The 21,943-nt window shown below is 32.5% G+C and overlaps 1 protein-coding gene and 1 long non-coding RNA gene across 2 annotated transcripts in view; one reads left to right on the top strand and one right to left on the bottom strand.

Moving 5' to 3' along the window:
• LOC115885613 (lachesin-like) overlaps positions 1–21,943 on the bottom strand; it is a 149,523-nt gene that overhangs the window by 56,183 nt on the left and 71,397 nt on the right. The window lies entirely within an intron of this gene.
• On the top strand, positions 2,720–4,285 carry LOC115885576. Its single transcript, XR_004050763.1, has 2 exons — positions 2,720–2,782; positions 4,229–4,285. It is a non-coding gene; the product is annotated as an uncharacterized LOC115885576 (long non-coding RNA).

The following is a 21,943-nucleotide window of genomic DNA, read 5'->3' as shown; positions in this document are numbered from 1 at the left end:
CAACAAGGACATCGCGGCACTTCATAGGATTATATCAAATGACTTAATCACCATTAAATCTTGGTGCGATTCGAACCTCCTCAACATTTCTAAAACTAAGGCTTTGTCGTATAAAAACTCGTTGCAGCCTTTTGTACTTGACAACACCACCATTGACGTCGTAAAATCCGTAAAGTTCTTAGGGCTTGTTGTGGACAATTCTCTGAAATGGGACATACATATCGAAGCTTTGTCGAAAAAATTGAGCTCTGCCTGTTTTGCATTAAGGTCTGTTTCTAAGGAGCTTAACTTGTCAGTGGCTAGAACTGTTTATTATGCACTTTTTGAGTCGCACCTCAGGTATGCCCTTCCATTCTGGGGTACGTGTTGTGCGGCTCAATTTGACCGCATTTTCAAGCTCCAGAAGAGAGCTGTTCGATATTCACTGGGACTAAACAGCAGAACTCATTGCCGGGGCTTTTTTAGAGAATTAAAAATATTGACTCTTCCTTCCTTATTTATATTTGAATCCGTTTGCCTAATACGTAAACATGTATCAGCTTCTCAAGAAAGGCCATCTCACACTTATCCACTCAGGAACGCGGAGCAAGATCTTTATCTACCTACCCCACGCTCAGAGTTAGTTAAAAGTTCAATATTATACAACTCGAAAAAAATGCACAATCACCTGCCATTTGAAATCAAATCCATAACATCATTTTTTTCATTTCGCAAAGCATTGAACTCTTATTTACTAGACAAGGCTTTCTACGCCGTAAATGAATTATATTTGAATTGAAAATCGAATTTGATCTTGAAAACACTGGTCTAATGTTTGCTATTGCTATATTTACTAATGACATCGAAATTAATTTATTTAGAGGTCATTGATATTTTGCTATAAACTGGCTAAATATTTTTGAATATTATTTTAATTTTTTTTGTTCTTTGACATTGTAAACATTTATATATGTTTATTTTAACAATAAGACTGACAATATTATTTGTATAATGTTTTGTATTATCTTTTGTTTGTTTGTTTGTGTACCTTGTTTTTTTACTTTGTTTGTTAGTTTACCTTTGTCCACAAATTGAAAAATTTTTTGACAATAAAGGCATTTATTTATTTATTTAATAACGATTAAAAAAAACTTAAAGAACTATTTATAACTTATTTACAATTTATCTAACTATTTATCTAACAGGAATTTATTTTGAATTAGCGCGGCGATTGTAACTGTACGCGTCGACCGGTTGTTTTTCTCTGTCCTTCTCAGGCCTCAGGCGTCTGCTTATATATGAGAGCAACAGACAATCCAAATTTGTCTCGACTTATTCTCTCTCATTCTTATTCAGTTCACAGGGGTCCGCAACACTGCCCCCTTCTTAGGTACATGCTCGTCCCGAGATGTACACGCTGAATGAAGGTATTTGCAAAGCTGGCCCCTGGTACATTGAGAAGTCTGATAGAAAAAACAGTTTACAGTTTTCTCGCCCGATCTCAGCTTTGGGTTGTAGCAGCAAACGAGGATCTCGATTCCCGTAAATCTAAACAAGACTTCAATCATGTTCCGGATTGTACGCCAGCTCAAACCATCGAGTCCACACGCCAGCTTCGGAATGGCTAATCGTGCAATGTTGTTGTTTAGCAGGGCTTCTCTCAGTTCAATCAGGGTCTTCCATAGATTGAGATAAGTCGGCTTACTCGGGGTGTATTAAGCCATCTGCTTCGATATTATTTCTAATAAATTATAAAGTATAAAATATAGCCAGTCGCCGAAAGAAATGTAATTTCGAGCAGAGGAAAACAGATCAAGACGTCTAAAAACTCTTTGTTGTAAAATTTAATCTTATCAAAGTCGAGCCGGAGATACGGAGACAAAGGAAACGAAAAATTAGAGCTTAAAAAGAACAAACCGCTTTATCTTTTTCCGTTGAAATTATAACAATTATTTTATCGAGAGCGTTTTAGTCCGCCCGGCCTTTCGCATCTATGTAGTGTCTGTCGGGGCGGAGCCTTTTGAAAATCTCCGAATTCAAAGGGACGGGTGAAATTAAAAATATTTCCCGTTAGTTTAAGCCCTGATCCGAAAAAGGAATTAATAACTCGAGAAAAGATACAAAGAGAAAAACGTAAAAGGGGGAAACACGTAGCTGTTATTAATACTGAAAAATTTAACTCTCTCGAGTTTTCTTGTAATGCTTTTAGGGTTATTTTAATTTTAATTTTCCGAGAGCAAGCGTTTTTGAATTTATTCTTTCTAAGAGAAAGAAAAAAAAACGTACTTACTGCTCTAAGATTATTTACTTTTGTGTATCACAAAAAGGGAAATGTAAAATGGCCCAGTGCAATTTCTTTATACTAAACGAGAACAATAGCTTTGTTCCTGGTTACTTTACGAACCGATCCTGAGCTAAAAGCGAACCAATTTAGTATTGTTCAAAAAAATAGACACAAAGACTACAATAATTCGAATTAACCACATAGGTAATTTAATTAGAAAGATAACTAGTTCTTTTCTGTTAATATTTATAACTATTGTAAGTCTTGTTTTCCGTTAAAAAAATTGTTTATATTAAATTGTGTTATTTTAAAAAATAATATTTTATTTGAAACTCTAATTGACTTTTCTTGGCCGCATTACAATGGAAATTATAAATTGTCGTTTCCTAGACGATGCGGTTTGCATTGTTGATGATTATTTTGACTGACGTCGACATTTATCAAAAAATGTTAAATTCAGATTATAATTGTGTGGAAAATATTTCTGGGACTGAATAGAAGGAATGAAGTATTATACAGGTGAGTGTATTTTGTTCACTCACGGGCATTACTGGGATTTGTATGAGAGTAGTTTAATATTTAGTTAACAGTTATTGAGCTTTAGTAGTAGATAGAGAAGGGTATTTTAGTATTACTTTTGTGCGTGTGTTTTATAGTAGACAAATATTTATCAAAGGGCATTTTAATATAGTTTAGTTAAAAGATAGATGTTTATCAAAGAGTATTTTAGTGTTATTTATTATAGATACGTAATGGACAGCTATTTATCAAAGAGTATTTTAGTAATATTTATTGGGTGTGATTTATAATACCTGGCAAATTATCAAATGGTATTTAGAGATTAAGACGCCTTGTCGCTTAGCTGCGGAACAACAATATTAAGCTATGTCGCTTTGTGGCCATCCCTTTTGTACGTGGGAAAGACGCCTTGTCGCTTAGCTGCGGAACAACAATATTAAGATATGTCGCTTTGTGGCCATCCCTTTTGTGTGTGGGAAAGACGCCTCGTCGCTTAGCTGCGGAACAACAATATTAAGCTATGTCGCTTTGTGGCCATCCCTTTTGTGTGTGGGAAAGACGCCTCGTCGCTTAGCTGCGGAACAACAATATTAAGCTATGTCGCTTTGTGGCCATCCCTTTTGTGTGTGGGAAAGACGCCTCGTCTCTTAGCTGCGGAACAACAATATTAAGCTATGTCGCTTTGTGGCCATCCCTTTTGTGTGTGGGAAAGACGCCTCGTCGCTTAGCTGCGGAACAACAATATTAAGCTATGTCGCTTTGTGGCCATCCCTTTTGTGTGTGGGAAAGACGCCTCGTCTCTTAGCTGCGGAACAACAATATTAAGCTATGTCGCTTTGTGGCCATCCCTTTTGTGCGCGGGAAAGACGCCTTGTCGCTTAGCTGCGGAACAATAATATTAAGCTATGTCGCTTTGTGGCCATCCCTTTTGTGCGTGGGAAAGACGCCTTGTCGCTTAGCTGCGGAACAACAATATTAAGCTATGTCGCTTTGTGGCCATCCCTTTTGTACGTGGGAAAGACGCCTTGTCGCTTAGCTGCGGAACAACAATATTAAGCTATGTCGCTTTGTGGCCATCCCTTTTGTGTGTGGGAAAGACGCTTCGTCGCTTAGCTGCGGAACAACAATATTAAGCTATGTCGCTTTGTGGCCATCCCTTTTGTGCGCGGGAAAGACGCCTTGTCGCTTAGCTGCGGAACAATAATATTAAGCTATGTCGCTTTGTGGCCATCGTTTTTGTGCGTGGGAAAGACGCCTTGTCGCTTAGCTGCGGAACAACAATATTAAGCTATGTCGCTTTGTGGCCATCCCTTTTGTACGTGGGACAGACGCCTTGTCGCTTAGCTACGAAACAATATTAAAATATTTAACTATTTTATATACTAGATTATGGTGATGTGATCATGTGCGTTTCCAGTGATGCTCAAGTATATTTTATTTTTATAGATTGCAAATTGCGTGATCATAGAGTGAGAGCATTACACAAGTGTCCCGGCATCTAAGGTGAGTTTAGCTTCTTTTGTTTATGTTGTTTGAATATTAAATTGATATTAACACCATTCATATATTATGCTATATAAATTAAAAAAATTATATTATATTTTTTTTATTCGCTCTTACACAAGGTATATATGTTTCATTCAAAGCTTTCAACTAATTCGTCTGCGTTAGATGTCAAACACACGTCTAAGTGCTCTCGAACCCGCGTTATTGATAACTACCGCCCGGCCTTCACGACCCTATATAAACATTTCGAAATGCGGTAATCGCCAAAAGGCCGCAACGAAATGCGGCCTAGAGCCCCAATCGACAAACATCGACGTTCCGCTATGTTTAACTTGGCGATATTGAGGCCACCTGGCGGTTTTCCTACACCACGAAAAGCCCGAGGCGTTCCAACTCTCGAAGATAAATAATTATTAATAGTAATGGTGAGTAGAAGCATATGACATTGTAGCATGTCTTTTATTATTCTACCTTTTTTAATAATAGCTTATCTATATATTTATTGTATGCGACTGTTAAAATTGCCTTATATCTATCAAAAATAGTAGATAAAATAGTACTTTAACCACAAGGGTAGATTAAACAGCGAGGATAGGTTAAAAACTTTATTTCTTCTCGCACGTTTTTAAATTACTTAAATCACTGAAAAGGTATTTTTTGATTTATCAGCAGTCATTGTCAAGTTGACAATATACAGGGTGTTTTCGAATTAGTCTAAACAAATTATGGTGTGATTCCTCATGTGTTCTTAAAACAATTTTTATATAACCATTGGGTCTAAAGTACTTCCTTTCTGATCTACAGGGTGTTAAAAATTAAAAAAAAACGATTTTTTTGCTTAACATAAATGGTACACCACTGCTTTTTTTAAAGAAAAAGTATTTTTTTCTTGACTGGCCATCCTTTTTCAACAAAATTAATCTTTCGAGTTTTTCTTGTTCATCAAACGGTTGTCGAGAAAAAAATAAATATACTTATTAAGAGCCCGCCTTAATTCGTTTTCTAACAATTTTTTATTTTTTAGATTAATTAGGAAACACCCTGTATATGCATATCACAGGCAACTAAATAAACTAGTAACCTCTAAAAATTATTTTTCCTACCACTAGCGACATACCGTGTTTTTAGTGTGTACTAAATTATTTTATCAAAATTTCACCATATAAATTTCCCGGCAATGGTCGACAGCACAGAGAGTTGACAGAAGCGATGTTGACAGCGCCTCCACAGAGCGATAACAGGGTTGTGTCAAACGATAACAGGGTTGTGGACTAGAGAACGTAAGAATTCGTCAAATAAATTATCCGGCCGGAACGATAGGGAATCCGGTGATGATGCGCCAGACGTCATTATATCATAATCAAAGACATGTAACGAACTAAAAACGTTACAATATAGTAGTATACATTAAGCTGTAAGAATTTTGTTCATTTCATATAATTTCGTAGCTTTTATATTCTCTACCTGATATGTATTGATCTCGTGTAATCTAATTTATTTCTAAAAGTATGAGTTAATACCGTTGACAAATTGAACCCGATGTGCTGGTGAAGCGTTTCAAACTAAAGAAAATTGAGATTCGGTAAGCGACGTTTTATAGCCAGCAAATTTAATTTTCTTGTTCGAGGCTTATTTGGTTCATTATAAAAAGACCTTTACTGCTTCCAAACAGTATACTACGCGTTCAAGGGGAATTTGATTAAATAAATTGAAACACTGGAGCAACTTAAATAATTAGGTACATTAGCTCCGTTATAGGGATTCCGCAAAATACTCCTTTTACATTAAACGTGCCCGTTAGGCGAATTTAATTCTATTATCTTTTCCCCATATCAACGAAACGGCGACATAGTTCTGGCAAACTTGGAACTGGATGGAGATTCTCAATCGCAGTCGGAACTGAGCTAGTATTTAAGTTAGATCTAGCCAGTAATGTCTACCTCTCTTTTATGTACTCCCATTAGAAGTTTTGAATGTTACAGGATTATCAAAGATTAATTAAACATAGCGTGTCATTCCAACGATAGCTATTTCCATTATATTTACATCGTTTTCATTCTCTTGTTCTTTATCTGTTGTAGCATTTTCATTTTCCAAATGCTACTTTGTTTTATTATAGACGGTATTTTATTATTGTATCGATATTCTTTTTACATTCCTACAACACATAAATTTCGGAACGCTCTCTATCGAAAATATTGGATCGTACCCTGGTGTATCGACAAGACGGGAAACGTCAAAATCGTCACCTCGGATTTGGCCGTTACCGAGGTCACTGTGCCATTTTGAGAATTAAATTTATTTGGCTAGTATTTTTCACAATATGGGAAAAATATTGTGATTTTGTTATCCAATAGATGGTTGAAGGTATATTCTTCATTTTATTGATTTTATGGAAAGCACTGTTCATTAAAATGTTGTATCCTATCCCAAGTAGCATCTATCTGACTTCGAACTAAATCTGACCTGAAGCGACGTCAGACTTTGTGCAAATTTAGGTCGGGTGCTGGTGATACGACCTGTGACGTCGCTTTCCTATTAAAAGCGACGTCGTTGGATCCAAGTCGGTAAATCCAACGATCTGTCGACGTACAAAATCTCAACGTACCATTTTTATTAATTTCCCAACGTCGTTCCCACGTTGGCTTGCACGACGTACATATACTTGAACTAGCCCGACGTCTACCCGTTGTCCGAATAGGATACGTCTCACTGATAATCTCTAAACTAACGTCCAATTATATTTTGTTGTATTTTATGTTCATATTTATAACCTAATTTACGTATCTCTATTTACGTCCGTAAATACAACCCATTAAGTAGCATTTGCGACCTAATGAACATCATGAACATAACCTAATAAAAAGTTTTTGCAAACAAACTTAATTTTTTTTATTATGCCTAAAAAAACACTAAAAAGGCATTTAGACATTCATCTACATTTTACAGAAAAAGGTCGAGGCTTTTGCAAACTAATAATAGTAGTAGTGATGTCTTGCCTCCACCCGTAAATGCTTTTTATCCGGAAGAGATGCTGCATTACTGGTGCATCTTAATTTCATTTTTTTAGCTTAGAAAACCAGCAGACCCCATCCTCCTCCGACATGTGAGGTTAGGCTTAAAAAAGTGGCTGCCCATTTTTTTTAAGGAGAAAACAAAAACTAAAATATAGTTGCACAAATCCACAAATCACTGATACGCAAAGTGAGGTTACGTGGCGTACGTTGGAATTAGATACGTCATAATACGATTGCCGGTCGTCCGGTTTGATGACTTCGGTCGTGTGAGACGACTAATGTTGGAGACCCGGTCGGAATTGGTATATTGGTAGTTCATATTAAGTCGGACACAGAAATCCGCCATTCTTAACACGTATCTGATTGTCAGCCATTTTAAAATCGTTTTTTGTTTTTAAAATTTATATTCACATTTCGATTTCTAGTAGAATAATATTGATAAGGTTGAGTTTGGGGAACCACAGTACAGTTTATGATTAAACCAGCTAGAAAATTAAAAAAATATTTTGCGAGTTACTTTTTTATAGATATTTTTATTTCATAAATCTACCTAATTTTGAAGGCGCTCGTTGTTTTCCGGAGTATTTTAATCAGATATATCAAGAAAGTGACTTCCGTTGACAAAACTGATGTCTGGATTAATGATTCAGAATTATTATAATATTCGATTTAGATAGGCACTTATAGTTATATTCGAGGAGTGATTATGAATCCATTTGTAATTAGGTAGTTTGGTTAGGTTTTTATGTATTCTTGGTAGCGAATATGAAACCAAACGTAACGTAAGTGCTTAGCGACGAATTTTAAGTAACTAAAATCCAACGTAATATGACGTTGGTAATTGGTAGAATTACATTCCCTATTAGGTCAGATACCGACGTCGAGGCGACCCGAATCTGTATTCCCCATTTAGGTGCAAATAAGGGTCGTCAGGCGGTCGAACCGACGTTGGTACCCGACGTCGGGTTTATTGAACGCGACGTATACCCGACGTTAGATAACGTCCAAATGCTACTTGGGATGTTATAGGGCTGGTTTCTCTCTACAATTTCTTGTCTCACAATGTACCGTTTGTGACCAGGAAGGGTTCATAGTTTCATAGATGTCGATTGTCGAAAGAAATCAGAACATGTACATTATTTCGTATATTCTTCATTTTATTGATTTTATGGAAAGCACTGTTCATTAAAATGTTGCATGCTATGTTATAGGGCATTCTCTCTACAATTTCCTGTCTCACAATGTACCGTTTGTGACCAGGAAGGGTTCACAGTTTTATAGATGTCGATTTTCAAAAGAAATCAGAACATGTACATTCACGATTTAATTTCGTCTCGTGATAGTTTATTTGTTTATTTATTTCTATAGCTTGTAAATTTTTAAGTGCAAGTTAGAAACACTTGCACTTTACGTAAAAATAAGTGGAATTGAGTTGGTGTTCGACAGTGGTCGCGCTATAAGAACTCTGAATTCAAAAATCGATATCTCGAAATCCATTAGAAACGATTGTAGCTTTTTTCAAAAACTTTCTTAATAATTCTGCTATATTTCCTTCGCAGGCAGTACGTGAGAATCTTTATAAATAAAAAAGTTACACGATTGCTGAAAATTGCTATGTACTAAAAGTAAATAGATGGGTTTTTTTAAATTTTTGAATGAAAAAAAAACAAGTCTATCGAATTTTTTTATTTAAACATCTTGTAAAAGTTCCGAACATTAAAATAAAAAAAAGTTTCAATATCTAAAGTGGTTCTTGAGTTATCGCGTGTTCTGTGTTAAAAAGTCGAGTTTTTAAATTATCGTGATTATTGACGTTTTCTCGTTATAAAAAAATGAACACCCTAACGAGCTACACCCTAACGATATCCTTATAATTCCATTTCAGATCCTCAGAAACATATTTAATGGTTTTATCTAGCTGTCATTTCAAAAAAAGTCTTCCACACATGTAAATACCGATACAAAAGTAAGAGTTGCCAGCACGGTATAGCCAGTTTCATTTTATTCCCATTAGGGAGATTAAAATTCGATATCATCTAATTAGGGTACAATAAATATAATCTAATTATATAATTAGATTATATTTATTGTACCTTTATATAAAGGAGCATATTATTGTTTTATAAATATTAGTTTTTAATTATATTAATATAATAATAATATTAATATAGTATATTAATTCTTAATTTACGAAACAGTGACTATTACAAATTTAATCTTCGATGACAGAAAAATCTATTAATATTTGGCCAAAGAAGAAAACGAGGAAATTGTCAGAAAGAAATCCTATAATTTAAAAATTTAAGAAAAACGAAACTAGGAAGGATAGTAGAGTGGATTTTCCGGATTGCTTTTTGCATACTTTCCAAGAAAATGGAGGAATAAATTTTTTTGGCCATGAAAATGGAAGTTTTTTTCGGAAGTTATGGCATTATTAGCGGAAATGTCGTCAACCGAGATAAATAAATGAGAGACTGTTCAATATGAAATTTTATACGTCGTTAGAAGCTCAGGGTTTGATGTGTTTGGATTTTAACGAGCCTTTTTGAATACCTTAAAGAATTTGATACTTGTATGGTACCAGACTGGAATATTTTATTTTAAATTATATTTATTTATTTTTAGGAATTTTAAATGCTTTTTCAGGGTTCTTTTATTTTTGATATACAGGGTGAGTCTAAAATAAGTGCAAAATAAATTTAGTAAAAACTAAAGTAATGTACTAAAGGAAAGGAATTCACCACCAAACATCAAACAACTGATATAAAACTCTTTTAATTATATCAATTTTATCTACTAAACTGTACTACAAAATTCTTAGCTGTCTTTTCAACTTTTCGTAGAAAATGGATAATTAACAATAATTCTAGGATTTCTAATTTTCTAAATATTCCAATATTTATAATTCGTAAAAATCTAATCATTTAGTTAAAATACTTTACGTCAATTATACAAGACGATAAAATGGTATTTTATCGTCGACCGGAAAAGATTAATTCACGAACGATGAAATCGCGAGTGAATTAATTTCGGAATTAATTTCGAAATATTTTTTTCCATAGCGAGTTACGTTTTAAAAAATATTCAGAAATTATTATTTTAATGAACATATGACGAGTAGAACCTTTGAATAAGAAGACTAAGGAAGGAGCATAATGCTATCCATGTATTCATGCATGGTGGGCGGAAAAAGCACTCTAGGGTGGGAATCCTTGACAGTTCGGTTTGACGATTCATTTGACACATTTGAAGTTGATTTGAAATTTTGTGGATTTGTTAGTCTCACAAAACATCCCCCTTTAGAACTTTTTCTTTAATAGCCATAAGCGGGAGTAAAAGACCAACCGCCCGAACAAACACTAGAGGCGCCACCGGTCATCAAATGGTGTAAAAATTGGGAAAATTTAATCATCTAATTTTGACACAAGGGGTCGCGCTTAACTTTTTTAATTTTAATTCAATATTCATTGTTTTCAAACTATATTATTAGACTTTGTTGTATTTTGTGAATGTATAAATGTTTTCTTAGTATAAAGTTGCATTATAGGAATTTAAATTATATTACATACATATTTAAGATTCAAATATTATGACATATAATGTCAGTTGCCGTCTAAAATGTCATCTTGATAACAAAAAGTTAGTTATTGTCAAAAGTAGTTAAAATCATGTTAAAATATTAAAATTTACAAGTTATAATTAGATATTTTATATTATTTCAACAACAAACATATAATAGTACAGCGTAATGTTGATATGCAGGTCCAAAACAAAAAGTGCCGTTATATTTTTCAGTTTTCGTTGTCAGCCGCTGAAGTTTCAGTGATTTTAGTGTTGTCGGATATTTTTATTTGTGAAATAGAAATATTGCGTTTGGATTGCAAAACTAAAAGTGGAAGTTTTATTGCAATGTAAGTAAGCATTTGTCCATTTTATATTTTACTTTTTTCATACCTACGACAAATATACATATATTGAAATTTTATAATTCGATTTATTTAAAAAATGTTAGAAAACAAACTTGTAATCCTGTAATTGACATAATTGTTATGTAATATATTCCATTTAAATCTTATATTACTTTACAATTAAAAAAATGTAAATTTAAAAAATATATTAAAAATATATACAGGCATTAATTGAAATTTTTTGAGTGCGAACAAACACGAGAGGCGCTTTATTATATACTTTCATTTCTTAACATGACAGATGAAGTTCTAAAGGGGGATGTTTTGTGGTTAGTCTTTACGGAGCTTATTTTATGTTATTTATTATTTATTCTACTACTGATAGTTGTATAAAGGTAGTAAATCTAGATGGAAATTGTGGCAGAACTTAAATTAACAGTGACACTATCGCGATTTATCGAAAAAGACTCTAAAATAGTTGGTTGTGTAGCGTGCGGTAGATCTCAAAGCAAAATGGAGTGAAATAATGGAACAACTTTTCGCTAGTAAGTGACTATATAATATACATACGTGTAGTAAACCGATCATTTATGAAATTCACTTAAATTAACTAAATTATTTATTTTTCTTGCATTTTAGCTTTTATTTATTACTTGTCAAAGATTAGATGTCAAAGAATTTAGATACGTTCAAAGAATATACCTAGCTAGAAAAAGAATGGACTCTGCCATACTGAAAAATGGTCCTACAGAAGTGGCGCCATCTATTGAGTAGGGCTTGTTTTAAATGGATCGAAGCGCGGGCTTTTTAAATGAGCGTATTTATTGAATTTTACTCTAAAATAGTTAAATTTGATTATTAAATTTTATTTTTTACACAAATTCAACAATACTAATGACAAGTATCATTGTGTTGTGTAAAAAATAAGATTTAACAGTATAATTTATACAATTATTAAATAAAATTAAAGCCAAATATGTGTAAATATTATTATAAAACAAGACCTACGTAATACGCCCAAAGTTTTGTAAATGGAGTAAATATAAATAGGTACTTAAATGATGGCAAAAATAAAAGACTTCCGTTATATTTTCAGGGCCAGAAACAAAAGGGATTGTCTAATTAAAACACATACCTATAACAAATTATAGTTTGAAAAACGTTTTGATAATCATTTGATAATATTATGATTGGCGCTATGACAACGACAATATTTTTTGAGAATTTGACAATAGTATGATAAAGGCCGTTGGAAACTATGGAAACTACAAAAAAATTCTGATTTAACGCCCTCTGGCTATAACTAGTAGCAAAGACTAGTAGCAACTTCTTAACCTAAAAATTAATTGCACTCCCACCTAGCGCCTGAGGCTGGAACTATTTTATTTGAAATTTCCGTGGAAACGGTGGAACCGCTTTTGCTATTTCACTTTCCCGCCCCTGAATTTAGATACGTTAATTTGACTTACCTTCTTCAGTAGCGTATCGGATGTTTGTGTTAATAAATACTTATTATAACTTAGGTATCTATTTTTATTAGAATTATATATTTTTGTAACAATTTTAATAACTACCAACATTTATTCACAACGTAAAATAAAACAACAAATTATTGAGTCTACCCCACGTCTACCCTACATCATAGTTTTACATTTTTTAAATAAAATTAGAACGACACTGATAAACCGGAATTTAAGTCGGCCATATTTGAGGCCCATCGCGGTGTACCCAAGATTTTTGATATTCTCCTTCCTTAGTCTTCTTATTCAAAGAGTAGAACAAATATTGTACTGGGTTGGCGTTGGTTTCTATGTAATTTGACAAACAAATAAAGCTGTCTGTTTAGTTGTCAGTTTTGAGTCAATATTTTTTAATTCTCTTTCGTGTCGATTGCTGATTGAATTGGAGCCAGAAATGGCTCAAAACGAAATAAGTAAATTACCAACAGATATTCAGGCTGAAATGGAAGCAATTAAAGCAAAATAAAGTTTTTAACCTATCGTCGCTGTTAAAGTATCATCTAATCTACTCTTGCGGTTAAAGTATTATTTTATCTACTATTTTTGATAGATATAAGGCAATTTTAACAGTTGCTATAGAAAAAATGTTTTTTAACCTTGACAAAAGATGAGAAAAACATCAAAATATTTTATGGGTCAAAGTTAATAGAGCCATCCTTAAGCTTCTTCTCCTACGCAGTACTTTAACATCCAAAAAACAAAATCAACAGGTTTTCGAGCCAAAAAACGATCGCATTAGTAGTGGACCGGAAGAAAAAGTTGGTCGTTGTCAGGAACAACGAGTTCTATAATTCAAAAATTTCAGAAAAAAAAGGAAAACAAAACTACGAAGTCTCGTAGGGAGGATCTTTTCTGGATCTCTCTTTGCATACTTCTAAAAAAAAGTAGAAAAAAAGGAATGAATTTGGTATTCAGAATAAGTTTTTGCACCAGAAAAGGATCGTTTTTTCGAGGGTGAGTTTTGAAAAAAAGTAATTTAATTTTAAGTTTTGCTCAATACTTACATATAAATTAATATTTTTGATATCTAATGTTTAAGATTTAATTTTATTAATGATTGGTTTGGTAGTTTTTTTCTACAGTATGTTTCCTGGTTGTCTTTACAGGAGGAAAAAAATTGAGAAAAATGCATTCTTCATAAAATCTTCTGCTTGTTCTAAACTGGATAATTTCCTTTATGATTTTACAAATTTCTATACCGATTTAAAGAAAAATAAGAAAAATATGAAAATATAAATATAATATAAGATAATTTTGATTAACGTCATTTTTATTTGCTGTTTTAAAATGTTAAGGAGTATAAAATTTATTTAGTTCTACGGAAAAGATGACAAAAAATATCATCGAATTTAAAAACTATAGTATTATTCCTGCATAAAGCTGTTTCGGGTAGTAAAAAATAAGTGAAAAAGAATCCGAACTAGGCGTCGTATAGTGTTGTGACAATTTCAAATGTTACTAAAATTGCCGAAAAAATGTAACGCATAAAGGAGAGAGTAATTAGGGCGTTGTTAGGTGCAATAATATTCAATAACTCAACTTTCCTTGATATTCAACTCTCCCGAAGCAACATTTCATAGCTTCATAGTTTCTCACACCGACCGATTTGATCGAATGCCAAAATGGATTCAAGCAGTTCAACGAAACAAGTGAGTAAACAAAGTACTCATTACATAATCAAAAAATTAAATAGACTATGAGAGAATAAAATTTAATTTGTAATATTAATGGTATGGATTTTTTAATCCATTAGTGATTAAATGGTTTTATGAACTTCTTCTAATATTATAATTATGTACCCTTAAAAAATTCGTTATAGACGAAACAGCCCCAATTATGACCATACTAGTAAAACCAGTACGTAAAACTATGCTCGCTACGGTAGTTGAATTCATCTAAAAAGTTTGATTAGTTGTAATACCATCAACATTATGCGAATGTGGTTCAGAACAAACAACCAGACATCTATATAACTGCCCTGTGTCCAGTTTCTTGTACGTTTGACGACCTGTTGCAGTCCACAGGAAATGCCGTCGATGTTGCTAATTTTTGGTCTGATAATATTTAGTGTTTGTACAATGTTCATTTTTTTTTCTTGTTTTTTTTTACAATTTTTATGTTTGTAACTGTCTTCAATTTTACCTTTGCAATTTTCTTCTGTTTGTCTTTATACACCTTGTATATATTTTTTTTATTAGTATTTTTGTACATATATATATATATATATATATATATATATATATATATATATATATATATATATATATATATATATATATATATATATATATATATATATATATATATATATATATATATATATATATATATATATATATATATATAAGTGTTTCAAAACAAATGCGAAAAACTTTAGGGGGTGATTCCTTGTTCAAAATAAAGGGTAGTTTGCTTTATAAACGTTGGGTCAAAAGTCAACCATTAGGGAGATATCGCGGTACAAAGATGGCGGAAAAATAATGTTTTTATTTTTTATCTTGAAAACAAAAGAGATAGACTAATGAAATTTTATGGAAGCATTACTGTTATGAAAACACACTTTTGGGTAATTTTTTTTTCACTTTTTTAAAATGAGTGGAAGGGGTTGAAATAAACTACCCCTATCATTCTTGTTAACGAAATTTAAAGAAAAATCTTATCAAACGCTTGCTTGAGTCCCTGCCCTTAAAAAGCAAATTAATTTTGTGTGGTGATCTTAATATTGACTTTGTTAGTGTATGTGCTGCTCAGGAGTTTCTTCAGTACATTTTTGATTCTTTTGGAATAGCCATGCATGTAGGCTCACCTACCAGAATATCCAATACCAGTTCTAGTACTATAGACTATGTTGTGTCATCTTTTGATCCTAACTTTATCGCCTGCAACGTCTTTCGCTCGGGACTCTCTGGTCATGAGGCAGTTTTAACTGAATTTTCGATAAAGTCCAAAATCAAAAATGCCCCTCGTAAATTATGTCGTATTTTTTCAGAAAAGAATGCTCAAAAGTTCAGCCACAACAACCGTTCAGTAAAACAACCAACTGGGATACTAGCTCTTATGATGTCGACATCGAATGTTCTATTTTCGTAAAAACATTAACCAGTCTAGCTTTCAAATCCTTTCCTCTTAGGCCTATAAAAAATAAGCATAATAAACCTTGGACCACTAAAGGTCTACGCATATCTTCTAAAAACATGCGTTCATTATCTCACTTAAAAAAATTCTCAGACAGTCTCTTCTTCCACAATTACGTAAAACTATACAGAAAAATTTATCATAAGACTATAGAGCCGCTAAGGATCTTTATTATAATAGGAGAATAGTCACTTCTGGTAATGTTGCTAAAGAACATGGTCTATTGTGAATGAGTTTTTTTTAATATATATATATAAACACTCCTGTATATATATATATATATATATATATATATATATATATATATATATATATATATATATATATATATATATATATATATATATATATATATATATATATATATATATATATATATATATATATATATATATATATATATATATATATATATATATATATATATATATATATATATATATATATATATATATATACATATATATATATATATATATATATATATATATATATATATATATATATATATATATATATATATATATATATATATATATACATATATATATATATATATATATATATATATATATATACAGGGTGTTTCAAAACAAATGCGAAAAACTTTAGTGGGTGATTCCTTGTTCAAAATAAAGGGTAGTTTGCTTTATAAACGTTGGGTCAAAAAGTCAACCATTAAGGGAGATATCGCGGTACAAAGATGGCGGAAAAATAATGTTTTTATTTTTTATCTTGAAAACAAAAAGAGATAGACTAATGAAATTTTATGGAAGCATTACTGTTATGAAAACACACTTTTTGGTAATTTTTTCACTTTTTTAAAATGAGTGGAAGGGGTTGAAATAAACTACCCCTATCATTCTTGTTAACGAAATTTAAAGAAAAATCTTATCAAACGCTTGCTTGAGTCCCTGCCCTTAAAAAGCAAATTAATTTTGTGTGGTGATCTTAATATTGACTTTCTTAGTGTATGTGCTGCTCAGGAGTTTCTTCAGTCCATTTTTGATTCTTTTGGAATAGCCATGCATGTAGGCTCACCTACCAGAATATCTAATTCCAGTTCTAGTACTATAGACTATGTTGTGTCATCTTTTGATCCTAACTCCATCGCCTGCAACGTCTTTAGCTCGGGTCTCTCTGATCATGAAGCAGTTTTAACTTAATTTTCGATGAAGTCCAAAATCAAAAATGCCCCTCGTAAATTATGCCGTATTTTTTCAGAAAAGAATGCGCAAAAGTTCAGCCACTTATGTAAAACAACCAACTGGGATACTAGCTCTTATGATGTGGACACCGAATTTTCTATTTTCGTAAAAACATTAACCAGTCTAGCGTTCAAATCCTTTCCTCTTAGGCCTATAAAAAATAAGCATAATAAAGCTTGGACCACTAAAGGTCTACGCATATCTTCTAAAAACATGCGTTCATTATCTCACTTAAAAAAATTCTCAGACAGTCTCTTCTTCCACAATTACGTAAAACTATACAGAAAAATTTATCATAAGACTATAAGAGCCGCCAAGGACCTTTATTATAATAGGAGAATAGTCAATTCTGGTAATGTTGCTAAAGAAACATGGTCTATTGTGAATGAGTTTTTTTTAACTATATATATATATAAACACCCTGTATATATATATATATATATATATATATATATATATATATATATATATATATATATATATATATATATATATATATATATATATATATATATATATATATATATATATATATATATATATATATATATATATATATATATATATATATATATATATATATATATATATATATATATATATATATATATATATATATATATATATATATATACAGGGTGTTTCAAACAAATGCGAAAAACTTTAGTGGGTGATTCCTTGTTCAAAATAAAGGGTAGTTTGCTTTATAAACGTTGGGTCAAAAGTCAACCATTAGGGAGATATCGCGGTACAAAGATGGCGGAAAAATGTTTTTATTTTTTATCTTGAAAACGAAAAGAGATAGACTAATGAAATTTTATGAAAGCATTACTGTTATGAATACACACTTTCTGGTAATTTTTTCACTTTTTTAAAATGAGTGGAAGGGTTTCAAATAAACTACCCCTATCATTCTTGTTAACAAAATTTAAAGAAAAATCTTATCAAACTGCAAAAAATTAATTTGGATAGTTTAGTTTGTTTAGAAACTTTTTTATCTCTTGTGTTTTTTTGATAAAACTCACCGATTTGAAATTAAAAAATAAAATGTAAAGCATTACATGTCAGGACAAAAAACATTTTTAGATTAAGAATCTAGTGATAATAACGATAATAATAATCATCTAGATAATAACGTATTGCAGTAGAGTAATGTCAAATAAAATAATATTAGGAACTCTTAAAAAGTAACAGCGGCCGACTAGATTTTTTCCTAAAAAAATTACAGCAGCCCACTAGATTCTTTATCAGAAAAGGTTTTTTGTCCTGACATGTAATGCTTTACATTTTATTTTTTAATTTCAAATCGGTGAGTTTTATCAAAAAAATACAAGAGATAAAAAAGTTTTTAAACAAACTAAACTATCCAAATTAATTTTTTTGCATGTGTTTGATAAGATTTTTCTTTAAATTTCGTTAACAAGAATGAATGGGGTAGTTTATTTCAACACCTTCCACTCATTTTAAAAAAGTGAAAAAATTACCAGAAAGTGTGCTTTCACAACAGTAATGCTTCCATAAAATTTTATTAGTCTATCTCTTTTCGTTTTCAAGATAAAAAATAAAAACATTATTTTTCCGCCATCTTTGTACCGCGATATCTCCCTAATGGTTGACTTTTGACCCAACGTTTATGAAGCAAACTACCATTTATTTTGAACAAGGAATCGCCCCCTGAAGTTTTTCGCATTTGTTTTGAAACACCCTGTATATACGCCACCGGGTAACGATTCACTCTTATACGGGTACTTGCCAGCAGGGTATAAAATAACGGCGATTTCATTTTAGAGTCATCGCTGCCGCCCTTTTTTTTCGATCATATTGTATTTAATAAAAAAAACTGTTCAATCGGACTCAGTATTTCCGCAATCATACCTAAACCAGGTCAATTCATTCTATCTGGCGTGGTACATTTTTAATTCCGTACTCGATAAAACCGAGAAACAACTCGAATAAAAACGTAAAAAAAACACCGGCTACACGAGTGGTCGAAGTGATAAAGCGAATACCGTTTCGGTTATTCGGTTAAAACGTGGAACGTAATAGGTAAATTTGTCTTGATCATTCCAAAGAGAGAAGACCAGATCAATCTAAATAAAGTTCCCCTTCCTCCTCCTCGCCGTACCACTTTTAGCTGTAAAAAGAGTAGGCGATAGGTAGGATCGGCCCGTCCGGTATATCGATTGCTTTCCTGTTCGTACGGTTTCAATGAAAACAAATTATACCGACCGGAATAGCGTTTGAACTGTTTGTACGATGCGGGAGGGGGAATAAATGGAGGGGCAGAAGCGAGTGGTACACATCGCCAAGTTTTCTAGTGCTATCTTCAGAGTAATAATGACGTCAAAGCATTAACAGTGTTTTTTTTATAAAACTAAACTAAACTCTTGTTTTTTAAATAACAGCAAAAACAAGCCACTAACAAGTTAAGCTCCTTAGAAACAGACCTTAATGCAAAACAGGCAGAGCTCAATTTTTTCGACAAAGCTTCGATATGTATGTCCCATTTCAGAGAATTGTCCACAACAAGCCCTAAGAATTTTACATACATTCGACGTCAATGGTGGTGTTGTTAAGTACAAAAGGCTGCAGCGAGTTTTTATACGACAAAGCTTTAGTTTTAGAAATGTTGAGACTCAGGAGGTTCGAATCGCACCAAGATTTAATGGTGATTAAGTCATTTGATATAATCCTATGAAGTGCCGTGATGTCCTTGTTGTTCCAAGTGAAGCTAGTGTCATCCGCAAAAAGACATATTTTGCCACTGATGTTTATGTTAGCAATGTCGTTAATAAAAAGAAGAAACAAAATAGGGCCTAGTACTGGGCCTTGTGGTACTCCACATTCTATTGGCTTGCTAGAAGACAACGTGGTATCCACCCTCACAAGTTGACTTCTGTCGCTCAGATACGACTTAAACGATTCGAGAGATGATCCCCTGAACCCACAGTGCTGCAGTTTATTAATTAAGATCTTATGATTTACACAATCGAACGCCTTAGAAAAATCACAGAAAATTGTTGCTGTAGAATGATGGTTGTTTAGGCTGGAGTAAACATTATTAAGCAGGGAAAACATAGCGTCATTTGTGGACTTGTTGCTTCGAAATCCAAATTGATATTCAGTAAGTATTTTGTACTTAAACAGAAAAGCCTTCCAAAAGATACCAGCCTTCTTTTAACCAACCTTTCTATGATCTTAGATAGCGTTGGAAGGAGTGCAATTGGGCGATAGTTAGAAGCTTCATCTTTGTCTCCGCCTTTATGCAGAGGAATGATTATTGCCGTCTTAAGACATTTTGGAAAAATACCATTTTGGAACGACATGTTTATTAAAGTTGTTAGGGATTCAGAGTGCTTTCTGGCAGATTCAAAACATTTTTAAAGTTAGCCCGTCGGTCCCAGAAGAGGATTTAGTTTTGATGGTATTAATTGTACTGCGAAGCCTTCTTAAAACTACGGGCAGAAAAAAAGAAACTGTGTAAGTTTACAATCATCATTAGAGAGATAAGAAAGTGGATCATGAGGAGGACATATGGTATTAGTTAAGTTTTTCGCTACATTTACAAAGTAATCGTTAAGGTTCTCAGGTGAGGTAGAGATATTGCTAGACGAAGAAAAGCTTTGTTTCTCAATTCATTCACAATAGACCATGTTTCTTTAGCAACATTACCAGAAGTGACTATTCTCCTATTATAATAAAGATCCTTAGCGGCTCTTATAGTCTTATGATAAATGTTTCTGTATAGTTTTACGTAATTGTGGAAGAAGAGACTGTCTGAGAATTTTTTTTAAGTGAGATAATGAACGCATGTTTTTAGAAGATATGCGTAGACCTTTAGTGATCCAAGGTTTATTATGCTTATTTTTTATAGGCCTAAGAGGAAAGGATTTGAACGCTAGACTGGTTAATATTTTTACGAAAATAGAAAATTCGGTGTCGACATCATAAGAGCTAGTAATCCCAGTTGGTTGTTTTACATAAGTGTCTGAACTTTTGAGCATTCTTTTCTGAAAAAATACGGCATAATTTACGAGTGGCTTTTTTGATTTTGGACTTTATCGAAAATTCAGTTAAAACTGCTTCATGATCAGAGAGACCCGAGCTAAAGACGTTGCAGGCGATGGAGTTAGGATCACAAGATAACACAACATAGTCTATAGTACTAGAACTGGTATTGGATATTCTGGTAGGTGAGCCTACATGCATGGCTATTCCAAAAGAATCAAAAACGGACTGAAGAGACTCCTGAGCAGCACATACACTAAGAAAGTCAATATTAAGATCACCACACAAAATTAATTTGCTTTTTAAGGGCAGGGACTCAAGCAAGCTTAGTAGATTATGACAGAATAATTGCACGTCAGAGTCAGGTGTTCTATAAATAGAAATAATGTAAAGGTCATAAGCATTATGGTGGACAATGGAAAATTCGAATACTTTTTCAGATAACAAATCATTGTACCTAGTTACCTCGGAAAAGTCGTTGTTTAAAGACATTATCATAGTACCTTCATGAGAAAAATTTGTTGTTGAAAAGTTTGTCTGAAATAATGACATGTATTGACTGTTTCCATTCTAAATATTTTGAGAACGGTTGCTCGTAGCGATTTTTACCAAGAGACATTTTTTTATGTAAAAAATCACGGAAATGTACATTTTTTCACTCGCTTGTTTGTAGCGTTTTATTTTTCTTTTTATAAAATTCCAAATTTTAATATTGCTGGCGCCATCTATTCGCTAGATGTTAAACTTCATTCAGTACAGGTAGCGGTTCCTTTCCATAAAAACAAATTTCATTCGGTATAGACGATAGAGTTCACTTAATTGCCTTTGGTCATATGACTTGTCAATTCGAAGACTTCGG

Source organism: Sitophilus oryzae, unplaced genomic scaffold (genome assembly GCF_002938485.1).
Source record: "Sitophilus oryzae breed Bouriz unplaced genomic scaffold, Soryzae_2.0 scaffold_402_pilon_pilon, whole genome shotgun sequence".
In the NCBI taxonomy this organism is placed as follows: domain Eukaryota; kingdom Metazoa; phylum Arthropoda; class Insecta; order Coleoptera; family Curculionidae; genus Sitophilus; species Sitophilus oryzae.
The sequence above is the reverse complement of the archived record's forward strand: the minus strand, read 5'-3'. Positions and strand labels throughout refer to the sequence as shown.